The sequence below is a fragment of the Phaenicophaeus curvirostris genome, chromosome 3, assembly GCF_032191515.1.
Source record: "Phaenicophaeus curvirostris isolate KB17595 chromosome 3, BPBGC_Pcur_1.0, whole genome shotgun sequence".
Lineage (NCBI taxonomy): Eukaryota > Metazoa > Chordata > Aves > Cuculiformes > Cuculidae > Phaenicophaeus > Phaenicophaeus curvirostris.
Genome location: NC_091394.1, coordinates 61,819,016 through 61,833,127, shown reverse-complemented (window position 1 = coordinate 61,833,127; position 14,112 = coordinate 61,819,016). Strand labels below are relative to the sequence as shown.

The following is a 14,112-nucleotide window of genomic DNA, read 5'->3' as shown; positions in this document are numbered from 1 at the left end:
ATAATGTTCTGCCTTCAAATTAGGCTCAAATACTATCACAAGTCAGACTAAACTACATTTAATCAGATGCCTGATGAATTATGAATGGGTCTACCAAGCGACTGGGCCATTAAGCATTAGATGAGACATAACTGCCCCAGATGCTTCACCTAGGGTAAACTCAAGTATTTGTATTCTAACTCTCTAAAAGTTATAAGATTTAACAATATAAATTTGTTTATAGCTCAAAAGACTCCAGGACCAGAAATTTGTTTGCATAAAGTTAAGCCAGAAATTTCAAGCTCGTAACATAAAAAATAAAAAAGCCATATATGAAAAAAATACATCTTTTTCATAATATTCAACTGAAAAAACTTAACCATAATCTGAGTAACTGAGATCCAGTGAAATAAGGTGCTAAGGTAGCCACCTGAGCTAGAAGCTGCCTCTCTGTGGAAATGGCAGACAACTTTTACTTAGACCTTATTTCCATACAAAATCATGAAAAATGGCATCCATTCTGAGCCAGGAATCCTAAGACCGTAAAGTAGCACAGGGATCCTGCCAAGCACTATTAAAAGATTAGTAAAATAACTCTGTCATTAAAGTCGTATGATTTTCACTATCAAAAGAGTTGGCAGCACTGTGGATTTTCAAAGTCAGGGGTAAAATGAATGACTGACATGGAAAATTCTGACCTACCACTGCTGCGAACAATGACTGCAGTGTAGAGAAACTGTTCTCACCATCCGGGTGTCAGGGCATCGTTTCATCAAAAGATAGTGTAAGCAGTCCAGAATTTAAGCTGTATTTCTGTCATTGCTCTCATGGTCCACAAAAGACTATTAGCTTTTTATAGCAAGTAGCTGCTGGCAGTATTTTGCTGACAGTTTCTCAGTCTGCATTGCTGGATGGAAAATAGCCCTGCGTGAGACCAAAGTACACAAAGTAAGGTTTGTCAGTATGGCAGAATTGCTTGCTTATTATAGTCCTGTATATAAGATCTAGACATGCAAATGTGGAACATCCAGATGCTGTAGGATTGCTTGAATTTGAGGTTTTGAAGAAGGAAAAGCAAGTAGAAGACCCAGCAAACAACTGGAGAGGAGCCGTGCCTTACACTTCATTAATTTGTTGTGCTAGCAATGGACATTTACTGGAGCCATCTTTTCCATATTGTGTCACTGCTACTGTCCTGGTTTCCCCAAGCTCTGCTGAAAGCATTGCATCCACCCCTTCACTCTCTCTGTGTTTTATCATGTGTCCAGTTGTTAGTCCACAGTGAATTGTTTCCTTTCCCACACAGAGGTCTACAACAGTATGCTGTCCTTTCAAAACACCTGCAGGTGCAACATTTGAACAGCTCTTCGTAGTTTCTCTTGGCATGATCATGCCTGCTCTGATCCTTCTGATTCTCACAACAGCTCCCTCCAGCTGTACCTTCTTATCATGCATTAGATAGTGAAAACTTTTTGTGCCAGTGGCATCTCTGTCAGCAGGGGCTGCTGATGACTCCCAGCTCATTACTGTGCAGAAGGCAAGAGTAACGAATGAGTTCTCTTGACTTTAGCCAAGTACCAGCCCACGAGGACATTCATGCTTGCCATTCTCTGTGTCAGGAGCTCTGCATAGTACAGGAACACCTGCAGAAACACAAGCCTAGGGAAAGAATCAGCCACCTGAACCACTGAGGTGTGAGGACATTTCACAGGAAACATGCTTTCTGGTGGTGCCTACTGAAGATAATGTTTTAGGGCATTGTGATCTTTTACTTATGAAAATCAGTGGTCTCTATTATGACTGAAATATTCAGCTGGAAACTGTGTCACAAGAAGAAAAACACCCATGAATCAGATAAGGGCTAAATAAAATGTTCTATGAATGTCTACATTGTGTATATAAGAAATAAATAAGTTTGAATCATCAGAGCTCAGAACAGAGCCACCACCGCCTCCCCAGGGATGCCACTGAACTAGATAGCTTATTAGGATCCTGTCTAATTTTTTGTCCTTTCTAAGAACACCAAAGTGCTACAGGGAGTCATTAGCTACCAGTAAGTGCTGGGACTTCCAAAGCCAGGGAAGCATAAATTTTCTGCTCATGCTTATGCTCCTGAAGCAGGTCCTTGTCCTCTGTGCCAGGTGTCTTTGGGCACAGAGGGCTCCGCAGTTTGGAGACCCAGACCACTCTGGGATGGGCATTCTTCATGATGAAATGAGGAGAAATATAGAACATATGCTGCCCTTTCTATGAACCAAGATCAAATTAGTGCAGTGGTCAGAGAAGAAGACATCTCTCTCCCACTTCTTTCCTTAACTCTCGTTCCATTGCTAACATTTCCTTTCACTGTCAGGCAGAGATCTCATTTCTGCACTGGACACCCACTTATACTGCACTTTCATAAGTGAAGTACTGATACTTTTTCATAGTGTTTACACATCTTATCACTCTGGACCATCTTCTGAGAGATTTCTAGGGCCCATTTAAGTAGTGACACATCCTCCTGGTTGAGTAAATTTGTGGCTTTGCTAGTGAAGTGCTCTCCAAAATTATTTACATCCTGAGGAAGGCATAAATGTCTGTGTTGTATTTCCCGTCCAGTTACAAAGAGCAAACTAACCCTGTACATATCAGATCATAGATGTGAGCTGCTAAATGTTTTGTCCTGAACCTAATACCTATTCACACTTTGAAATAGTGAATTCTCAGCAATTCTGTTCCTTTGAGGAAAATGTCATGCTACTGCTCTGCCACTGTCTCATTGTCACAATCAGGCAAATGAAGCCTGCTCTATTCCCCAAGAGCTGTATCACAAAGGCGCACAAGTGTTTTGGGGAACTTCTTGTGCCTCAGGCTTCCTGTAACAATCTTCTTAATTCAGTGTTCTTTATTCCCTTTTCTTCTTGCCAGAAAAGTCATTCAGAGGATGAATGTTCAAGGTAAGAATGTAGGTGCCTAAACCAGAATTTGGGTGAGACTGAGTGCTGAGACTATATAATTGCTCTCCAGTAAGGTTCTTCTCAGCTTCACATTCCCTCATGGGAGTTCTGTACATTTCACTTTGACATTGACTGCTTCAGGTCTGCCTCTGTGCATCCTCTACGGCCTCCACAGTCGACAGACCTGGAGGGCTCATCCCTGGAAGTGTCGGAAAGTTGACATACTGCTGCCCAGATTATTCTTCGCAGGGGTTCAATTCAATTCATTACGGCTTTATGAGTTCACCTAATTTGCACACAGTTGGGTTCGGAATAGCCAAGAGTAGCCTCTGGGTTCTTTGAAATGGTAGAAGAGAGTAACACCTGCCTATGTGAAAAGCCTAGGGGGTAGAATGCTGACTCAGCACACACAACCGCTTCACCGATTCAAGGGGACAGGAACTGGCACTCCCACCTGTCAGAAGTTTTCCTAAGCTTTGCAGCAATGCAAGGGGGAAAGCGCTTCCAAAACTCATCTCATTTAAGCTCTGCCATTTTTCAGCAAAGAATGCCAAATGCGCTGTACCGTGCTCTGGCAAGACAAACTCCAGAAACAGAAAGGCCTGGTACTTTCATTCCTTACTTTTTATTGTATGTTTATGTGTTTCTTTCTGCCAGTAAAGCAAGGGAAAGAGAAGACAGTTGTAATCAGATCATTGGCTAAAACAACTGATCAATAGCAACTGCATATGCTGCAAAGAGCCTTTAATGGCTCTTAATCCCCATTAGGCTGAGCTGGGGGAAGTTGGAGGGGAAACTGCATCACATTTCAACTATTTATAGCAGCATCCTGGTACTTGAGCAGCTTTCAGGGAATGGGAGCATTTGTTCTGAGGTGCCCTGGGACAACCATCAATAGGATAGGAAACTATTGCATCATTATTATCCAGGAAATACTTTGGGGACACTCCAGGGAATTGACTCCAAGGCTTATAATTTTTTAACAAGAATCTCTGTTGGGTCAACCAGCAAAGCAGAAGCATGTGGGGTTTTTCTGCCACTAGCAACTAAACATGTTTTAGGATATATTTGACATGATTTATAAAATCAACAATGCCATTTTTAATGATATATGTCACCATACTGATTTTAGAAACATCTCTTCCCAAACAAACATTCATCTTCCTGACATGTTTCAATGGAGACACATAATTACAAAAGTTTCAACATTTTATTAGTTTTCTTCTTCAATGAATCAAATGAAAAATCCATGCCAAGCTATACAGTACATCTATGGGTGGCTTGAGGCCATGTATTTGTGTCTCACACGTCACTTGTCTGGGATGAAACAATTCTAAACACACATCTTTTCAGCCTGCACATTTTGTTTTACAAAGGGAGAAGAGCAAAATTAAGATTAAAGACCTAAAATCTGTGCCACCCAGTCGAGAGATACTAGGTGTTATCACAGGATTCAATATGAAGTCTTCATGAGTCCCACATTATGTTTACCTGGTGATGTATCTTGCTTTTACACAGTACTGACTTTGAGAAACGTAAAACCCTTGAAAACCTAAGTCAGATACAAGCCGTTTAACGGTGTGTTGTGAGCAAGAGTGCATGCAAATGATTGGGTTTTATTTCAGTTTCATTCAGTATGGTAAGTAGGGGGAGCTAGATAAGTATTATTTCCCCGTATGCATATTTGGTATGTACTGAAAGAAATTCAGCAGAGCGTATTTCACTGATGAGATCTAGAACTATACTAATAGCTGTTTCTCCTTACCAAAAGCAGCAAAGGGACTTTGGGAATATCTGTGGGTCTTTTAGAATCATAGAATTATATAATTATTTTTTTTCTTTTGATGGATGGGGGAATCTAGTGTTAAATTACAGCTTTTGTAAAATGGCACCTGTGCTGCAGATATGTTAGATATTGCTTATAAATGGCAATACTGAAATAGTGGCCAGCTTCCTGGTTCTCAGAGGTCTGAGTTTTACCCCATTTCAGTGTCTAGAAGACTGCAAGAAACAAAGAAGCAGGTCTGCATCAACACAACTCAGCTGAAACTGCAAGCAGGAAAACACTGCTCATCAAGCTTACCTTAACTATCATCTAGCCTCAAGAGGCCACACCACATTTTTGTGAATTGATTTTGCAGGTGGAAAGATATTTCCCATTCACAACTCCAACCAACTCAATGATATACTCAAACAAGTATCAGTTTTGAGAGAAACATTCCCAGGATTTTTAAAGAATCTATACTTTGTGGTTTTTTAATAGTTTATTGGAAATAGCCTAAATCCAGAAAGGATAGGCAATTCTTTGCTTATTTGTAGGCATAGAGATGTTAGTTCGGTCTTTGGTATTAAGGGATTAGTATGGTCTCTTGGTGAAATTTGTTCATCATGTCACTTTTTTCAGAGAAATTACACAAACCAGTTGATTTTAAAAAAAGGATCTCCAAAGAGCCATCGTTCTACAGCAACCCGTGGGAAGCCATCCAGCACTTCTCTTGCACTTGCCATTGAAGGCTCCTATCAAAGACTTATGAAATCAAGGCAGATACTTTTCAGTGAATTTTGCCTATAACCCAGATAAGAGGCATCTCTTTTAATGAGTAATCTGGTTTCTTTGCCTTCATCTTGCAAAATCAGATTCAGAAACTGAGGATCTCAGTGCTCCTAATGCCTATACTGGCACTTTTAGCAACAAGTCTAAATATTGAATTTTGTTGAACTAAGCCTTATTCTTAAGGCTTTTGTGTGTCTTTTATGATTCTGAGGATTAAATAACAGTTGCAGCACTACAAAAACTATTACAGAAAAGCACCAGCCACTGGAACCAATGAGGTCATCCTGTGGTGTCATTTTGGAGTTTGCTTTATAGCTGCCTCATGAAGTCCTCTGCCTTCCTAAAATAATATATAATTAGAATTCAAGACCCATACTTTCTACTGGCAAATAGGAATAAAGCACAGCAGCATTCCTGAAGAATGCTGATTTTTAGTGGTTTTCTACTTTGAATCTTCAAAATGACATCTGCTTTGTGAGAGACTTAGAAATGTGGAAGGAGGTTGCAGAGAATGGAATTGTATCTCTGATCCTTCTGTATTCTATCCCCTTCAAAATAAATACTTTTGCTTGTCTTCCTGCACAAAACAGTACAATGCCGACTCACATTCTGACAGTTTTATATAATATCCTGCTTTGTGGAAATATTTTGAAGAGTTTATTTTCACATTGTATTTCTATTAGGCTAATCAAAATAGCTAAGCACTTTAATAAACATGACTGAATGAAACACCAGTGCTCCATAGTATTATCTGCAGTTTTACTTACCAGGAGTTGAAGCTAGCTGATAAAGTAATTCTCTAAAGATGAAACAAATCTGCATTTTTAGATAAATTGCATTGTATCAATTGTTTTACCTCCTCTGGTACTCATATATAAGGGACAAAATCCCACCAGTGTTTTCTCCCTATGTCTGTAGAAAAAAGGGCTTTATTTGTTTAAATGACATCCTCTAGGATGCACGCGCGCGCATGTGTGTGTGTGTGTGTGTATTGATGAGATGACTGCAGTCTATAACAGTGCAAGGATATATGAAGACACAAACGTCATCCTTCTGAAGTTGGCTTGAGCTCCTGAAGGCAAAACATGACCCTCCAAGCTGGGCTGCAAGGATGCCTGGGGCTCTTGTAGAGGCTGAAATCAGGGAGATGGGCTATTTGCCCACAGGTGGTGGGCGCTGGTGAGTGTCTGTGTGGCATCAGAGATGAGGAAAGAGGTTCCCTGGATCTTATCCTTCTTGATATGTCCAGCACTGGTGGTGCGTGGCACAGCTGGCAGCACAGGAGAAAGGGACAAGGGCAGCAGTAGGGCACAGAAGCTCCTTTATTGGCCTGATCTGCTGCCCAGGGAGTTTTGCTACTTACCAGGGGCTTGGATCTGCAGAGGCACTGCTGAGGCTCATCTGGGTCTTGCGCTAGAAACCCCACTACTTTTCTAAATGGGCATCTATGGCACAGCCAGGGGACGTCTGGACTGTGTCAAGAATGATTACGTGGCTCTGGAGCAAAGGACAGATATATCGGGATCCATTGGTGTCTCCTCAGTCCTGTTGGTGAAGGAGAAAAGCTCAGGGGGGAGTGCATAGATTCTTCAGTTCTGTGCATCAGCAAATGTTTGCACAGATGGTGTTGAAAATAAGAAATTGTCGTTTAGGACCCTGGGGTCTTCTTTGAAAATTGAGAACTGCCAGAAAACCATAGGCTCCATCTGACTAAGTGGAACTTTTTTGCCAACAGGCTGGACAACCTTGTGAGGAGAGCTTTAAACTAGGAATGATGGTGGGCTGGTTTGGTACTGAGTGAAGTGGAAAAAAGACCAATAGTTATCAAAATAGGACAGAAGGGGGTCCACCCCAAGTACATACACACAGATAAGGAAATACTTACAGGACACCAATGATGGAGGAATGTCTCATATCTGTTTGGGGTAATCGGCATGACTGAGTGCCCCTGAAGTGCTTGTACTCTAACACATGCAGTATAGGGAGCAAATAGGAAGGATCACAGGTCTTTGTGAAGGTACAGAATCTATATAGGGCTATATAGAGCTCACTGGGATCATGGAGATGTGGTGGAACATCTCACATGACAAACAATGCAGTGACTGCACACAGGCTCTTTGGGAAGGACATACCAGGATAGTGATGAGTGGGGATGCATGAAACTCTGCCTTGGAATGGGCGAGGATCCAGCTGAGAGGTTATTGATCTGGACTAGTGGGCAAAAAAATATGGGCAATGTTCTCATGGCTGCTTCCTACAGAACCATGATCAGGAAGAAGTAGTAGATGGGACTTTTGTAAGAAAAGTGGAAGAAGTTTCATGTTTGCAGGCCCAGGTTCTCACGGGAGACTAACCAACCTAGTATCTGCTAGAGGGACAGCACAGCAGGGAATAAGCCATCCAGGAGGTTTCTGGAGTGCCTTGATGATAACTTCTTGACACAGGTGATCAAGAAGCCAATGATGAGGTGTGGTCTGCTGGACTTCATGCTTACAAACAGGGAAGAACTAGTTGGGGATGTGAAAGTTGGGGCAGCCCTGTCTGCAGTGACCATGGGACGGTGGACTTCAGGATACTGTGAGAACAATCCAAGGTACAAGAACGTACCAAAGACAAAACACCTGGAAAGGAGGTCTTCAAAAACAGACCTTTGGATCCTGGTAGACAACAAGCTGACCATGAGCCAGCAAGGCGCACATGCAGCAAAGGCAGTCAAACAGCATCATAGGCTGCAATAGGCAGAACACTGACAGCAGGGCAGGGAAGGTGATCCTTCCCTTCTGCTCAACACTGGTGAGACCCATCTGGCATCCTGGGTCCAGTTCCAGGTTTCCCAGTGCAAAAAAGACACAGTTATAATGAAGAGACTCCAGAGAAGGGTAACAAAAATGAATAAAGGCCTGCAGCATATAACATACAAGGAAAGCCTGAAGAAGGAAAAGCTCAACAGTGGGATCCTAGTCTAAATGTCCGGTGGGAGAAGTAAAGAAGAAGAAAATGAAGCCAGGCTCTTCTCAGTGATACCTAGTGAAAATATAAAAGGCAAGCACAAAAAAACACCTTGTTTTTTTTTTACTACAAGAGTGGTCACACAGTAGCACAGATTTCCCAGACAAGTTGTGGAGCCTTTTGAGATATACAAAACCCATCTGGACAATGTCTTAAGCAACCTAGTCTATCTAGCTGACCATGCTTTGGGCATAGGCACTCTCTGGAAGTCCCTTCCATCCTCAGTGATAGTGTGATACTGTGATTCATTAGTGAGGAGGTCGGTAATCACTTTTTGTCTTCTGGATGGAATTGTCACAGCAACTGGGGCTGTACTGTAGTCACACCTAAACTGACAGACTCAGGACCTCAGATCTCTTCCAGGATCCTAGATCTGGGTGCATTCCCTGGCAATGCCTTTTGTCAAGCAATGTTTCTGCACCCTCTGCCTTTATTTCTGCTGGAAGGGAGCCACATCACATCACAGCCAGGTCACTGTGAAGAAAATTCTCCTATGCACTAGTGATCTTGTTCTCCTAAATCAAGAAGTTATTTAGGGGACCTTGGTTTTCTACCCAGACCAATATAATTTCCTTGAAAGGCCCAGCTGCAGAGGCAGAAAGAAAAAATTCCCATGCAGCTCTGGCTCATCCTGCAGAGGAATTGACAAGGCTGAGAGCCTAAGATGAGTCCAACACAGACAGAAGAGCACCAGACTGAAGTACATACAGCAGCCAGAAAGCTGACAAGCTGTTGCACTTTGTAGCAGATGCAGCCCTAACGGGGTATGTGGCTTCATTCCTAGATATAATGAGTTGCAAACACACACTGGGAATGCTGGTTTTATTCAAAAAGTGTCTCCTCCATTAATATACGAGATGTGCACTGTATGAATGTGTGCTTCTATTCCCATAATGCAGTGAGAGATCACAGAGAGGAGCTGTCACACAGTACTGGACTGATACTGATTATTTTGGCTGTTCATATCGTTGCTGTCTCTTCCTTTTCTGAAAAATACAGTTAAAAAGCTAATGCTCAGAAATTAGACTGCTATTCAACCTCAAGAAGTACAGTTCCAGGCTGTGTTTAAAGGGATGGATATGTTCTGCCTTGGATTTGAGGTAGTGGGATGTATTCGCACTGTCTATGCAAAAGTCTGGACGCACAGTCATATATGCACCAAAATGCAGACAAGCTGTTGAACAGAACAGATAAGTTTCTTCTGTGTACTCAAGCAAGAAAACAGGATCAGGGACTGCAAGTATTAAGTACTCCAGAATGGATTATATATCATCGAGAGTGTGTATAGACAGAAAGATTCTTCCTTCAAGACAACTCAAAGGCAACTATTGAAGAACAGGTACCAGACAGCTAACTGAATAAGGCAAATTTACTAACTAAACAAGAACAAGTTATCAGGGCAAATAAACAGCACACTTGGGCAGATATCCAAGTGTGTATGCAATTCTTCCATCAGCTTCATTTTAGAGCATTAACATATGAATGACAAGTCTCACAAGCATCAAAGACAATATGTCCAAAGTAAATTAAGTCTCTAATATGTAATTAAACAAAATATGAAGGAAGAATTACTATGAGAAACTGTGTTGATGAGAAGAGTGTCTTAGACATTATATATGTGTACCCTGGAATCAGTATCGAAGAGTTATGAATATATCAGTATAGCAAATAAAGGAAAGTAGCTTTTTTTATCTTCAGTTTGAGGGTCCAAGAAGCTCAGATGCTGAGTGGCAATACCTACTACACTGCAAGACTCTTCTCAGCTGTAGCATCCTCTTAATGAATAGAAAAATTATTTGAGGTGCAGGCAGTAAAGGCAGACAAGAGTATGTCCGTAAACTTGTTTTAAATGTTGTCATTAGTGTTCAGATATTGAAATTTTATTAGCTTTTGTAAGCTAATAATGACAGAATTGGGTTTGCAGTCTTTGACATAAGCTGCTGTACTTCTGTCACAACAAACTGCAGAATCACATGCCTGTTCAAGGTGCTGAAAGGATCAAAGCGGTACAACTTTATTGTCAGAAGCGACTTTTAAAATCAGCTCCTTGAGGATGTTCCTCCTACTGTGTCCTTTATTTCAAATATATTTTGCATCTAGTTCTACCAGCTGGCACATTTTGAAGCTTAATGGTGGACTCTGAATCAGATTAAGAGGTCTACACAGTACAGAGGAGAATGTGGAAAGAGGAAGAAATAAGGTCTACATTTAAATTTGTGGTATAGGGCTACTGAATTCTGAGAGAGAAAGGAATAATGGGCCTATGTAACTGCAGAAGATGACTTTTTTAAACTCGGAAAAGCATTATTAAATAAAAAACACAAAACAAAAACATAAAAGAAACCCATTCCATTACTGGGATGCTAAGTTTACAGGGTGAAGAACTCAAAATTATAAAATGCCTCAAACTGCGTCTATAGATAACATAAAACCTGCATAGTTACATAGACATTATTAGAGAGTATTTAATTGTACAATTTTATATGATAAACATGACATACCATGTTCATCAGCAGTACTCCTGCCTCATATAATTTACTGGACAGACCTTGTCCTAAGGATAAATCAAAGTGAAGTGGATAGTTATGTGAAAGAGACCCACGTCTGGCTGGTTGCTGAAAAAGGGACATGCAAGGTGAAACAGGATGAAAATTTGAAGAACAGAGCATTTCTTCCTAAATAAGTCCTTTGACTACCATCTTGAGCTCTGAGTTTTATTCTCTTTCTAGATCACAGGGTTTCCGTGTGATATTGATCATAGCTGCTGGGCAAACTCTTTCTCTGTGATCACTCCCGTTTCATTTTCTGAGTGCCCAAGCTGAAACAGCTGGAGTATTGAACTCTAATAATCGCAAAAATTTTTTTATGAACTATGCTCTGAACACCTAAAAATCAGCAGAATGTCCAGAAAAGCCAGGCTCTAGTCTTGAAAATTAGCTTCCAAAAATCAGTTGAGGGCAATTTTGGCTTTAGTTTCAGTGCGTCTGTTTCTGATTTGTAAAGCTGAGACACCATTGTGTTACCTTGCTGGTATGTTGTATAAATAAATGTATTGATGCCTAAAAAGAAGACACAGATATTAAAAACAGAGTAAAGTCCATGAAAAAAGCATAAATTTGTGTTCAGTGCAGTGTTAAACGACATATGGGACCACTCACCAGAAGAGGATGAAGAAACTGTTGTGTATCATGTGGATTAAAGACTTTATTGTAATGAATGTACACAGTCTGAAGTTACAAGACTGTAAGGTATTTTAACTCTGGTGCTTCCTGGCTTTCAAGCTTCACCAGTCTTTTTAGGTAGGATTTTCTCTTTTGTTTAGAGATATGTATATACCAAAAAAATTCTGAAGGTTCTACCTGGACGGCTAGGAGCTGGCTATATCAATCCCCCTTGCATGGCTACAGATTTGAGTCTAAACCATATGATCCAGAAAGAAAAAACAGTTCTAAAGAATTTGGAAAATTCTAAAATCCTTTTTGAGTTAATCCAATTCCCAGAATATCCCAGTTAAGAGGGCGTTCAGAAGAGAAATTCTTTTAGATTCTCAAAAGTCAGCTACAGAAAACTTGCCCTAGGCACCCATAGTTTCCTAGGAGGTTATGATCTGTCTTCATGGTACCCTTATCTGGTCCTCCATAGGTTGAATAAATGCTAGTCGTGATACAAGGGCTTGAAGGTCGAACTATAACCATTGTATAGTTCAGGATAACTTGTTCCCAAGAAGACAAATTGTCCAGGTAATATAACATCCATTTGCTCCGCTCTGCTTGCTCCTCCCTGAAGTCAGGTCATGTCTCAGTGCTTATTTTCAAAATCTTCAATAGACTGCACCAAAATGTATTCTTAAAAAGAAGTATTTATTCTGGGGAGCCTTTGGTTTCAGGTAATATCCCAGTAGCTAGGGAAAGGTTTCAGAGTTGTGATGGAAATAAACTGTGAACAAGATAATTCTTTTTCTCCATTTGAACTGTAAGTCACCTCAAACGGGCAACAAATCTCTGTTTCAGAGTTTCTTATGGTCTTTTCCATTAGATAAAATAAAAAGAAATAAAACAGCACTCTTGGTATGGGGGTTCTTTTTCTCTTTTGGGGACTCACATATATATTTACACCTGACTATTCTCTTTACAAAAGTTTTTATTTGATGTTCTGTTTCCTCTCCTGAAGTTGAGGCATATACAGCACCTGTTTCATTAGTGTCACTTGGCTTTTCATTATACAAGGAAAATGAGCCTCTACAGCATTCAAGGAACAGACCAATAAAGATATATTACTGTCACTTTACTCAATAAGAGCAGATGGGTCATAATAGTATTGCTGATACCAATGCGTTTGCAGAGTCATTTTTTCTTATCAGGCAGTTAATGAAATGAATTTATATCATAGCATCTTTAAAATATAATACTCTCACAACTGTCTTTAAAGACCTATTTTGAACCAAATATGTTATCTATCAAAATATTCATTAAATTTAGGTGCAGGCCTACAGGAAAAGACAGATTAAATCATTGAGGCATCTGGGCCTCTTATTCCTCTAATGTGACCTCATTATATTGTAATTTGTTATTGCAGAAATTTAATTTTCTGATGCCATGGAATTATTGAGGATCATCCTATTTCCAGCATTTTCACTCTACCTAATTGTAAACTTCAAGATCATTTGATATTTGATACTGATTGGCTCCAGTATTGGATAGGAAACCAATATTCTGTAAATGAGGAAGCACTTAATGAGGAAGACATGATCATGTCATATTGACTTCTTTCTGAGATAAGAGATAAATAAATAAGTTTCACTTGAGATATCCTCAGCTTCTCACTGACACATTCATTAATTCTATTCAGAGCAAGACTTTTCCTTGCCTCTATATCAAGAGGGAGATTCAAGAGACAAGCCATGGCCACGAACCTAGTGGCACTACTGTCAAACAATCACTGAACCCAGGGTTATAGAGGAGAAACTTCCTGACCTGTAAGCTTTTTAGCTGGACTTTAAATGTCACAGGACCAACATAAGATAGAGACAAGCTCTCCTTTTAAGACACAAGACTTCTTTTTTAAGACATAAGACTTCTCCCATAAGTCTTCTTTGATGCACTTCTGGTGTACTTCACTGCGACACTCTTCCCTCCCACTGAAATATATTGGGACAACAAATTACTTTCAAAGCATTCTATTAATCCTCTCTAACTGAGGCATGCCTTTGATAGACTCAAAAATTTTGAGAAATGCATGATCAATGTCTTATAACCTGCCAGATTTTTATGGCAGAAGAACTTGTCTGAAGACTATGATGACATTGTCTCACAGAGAAGTTCCTGTGAGTTTTGCATACTGCATAGCTGTTGCCTGTGGGACGCAAAATCAAAACATCTCTTAATGCACATAGCTCTGGACTCAAAGCTATTGTAAACTGGGGCAGACTAATAAGGGGCACATACCCTATATGAAGAATATTCCCATGTTTCTACAGTTTCCCATGCCAATCACAAAATGCACTTCAAGGGCTTAACATTCAAGATTAGTGCTTGCTCGTCTTGGGACAGCTTTTCCTATTGCTCTGAAGCTTGAAAAAACAATTCCCCCCTCAGATTTAGGATCGAAATAGATTTAATTAAGCGATTTAAG

General features: G+C 40.3%; 1 long non-coding RNA gene across 1 annotated transcript in view; it reads left to right on the top strand.

The window, feature by feature from the left end:
- The window catches only part of LOC138718608 (uncharacterized), a 63,647-nt gene that overhangs the window by 13,549 nt on the left and 35,986 nt on the right, over window positions 1–14,112 (top strand). The gene's annotated exons all lie outside the window — the stretch shown is intronic.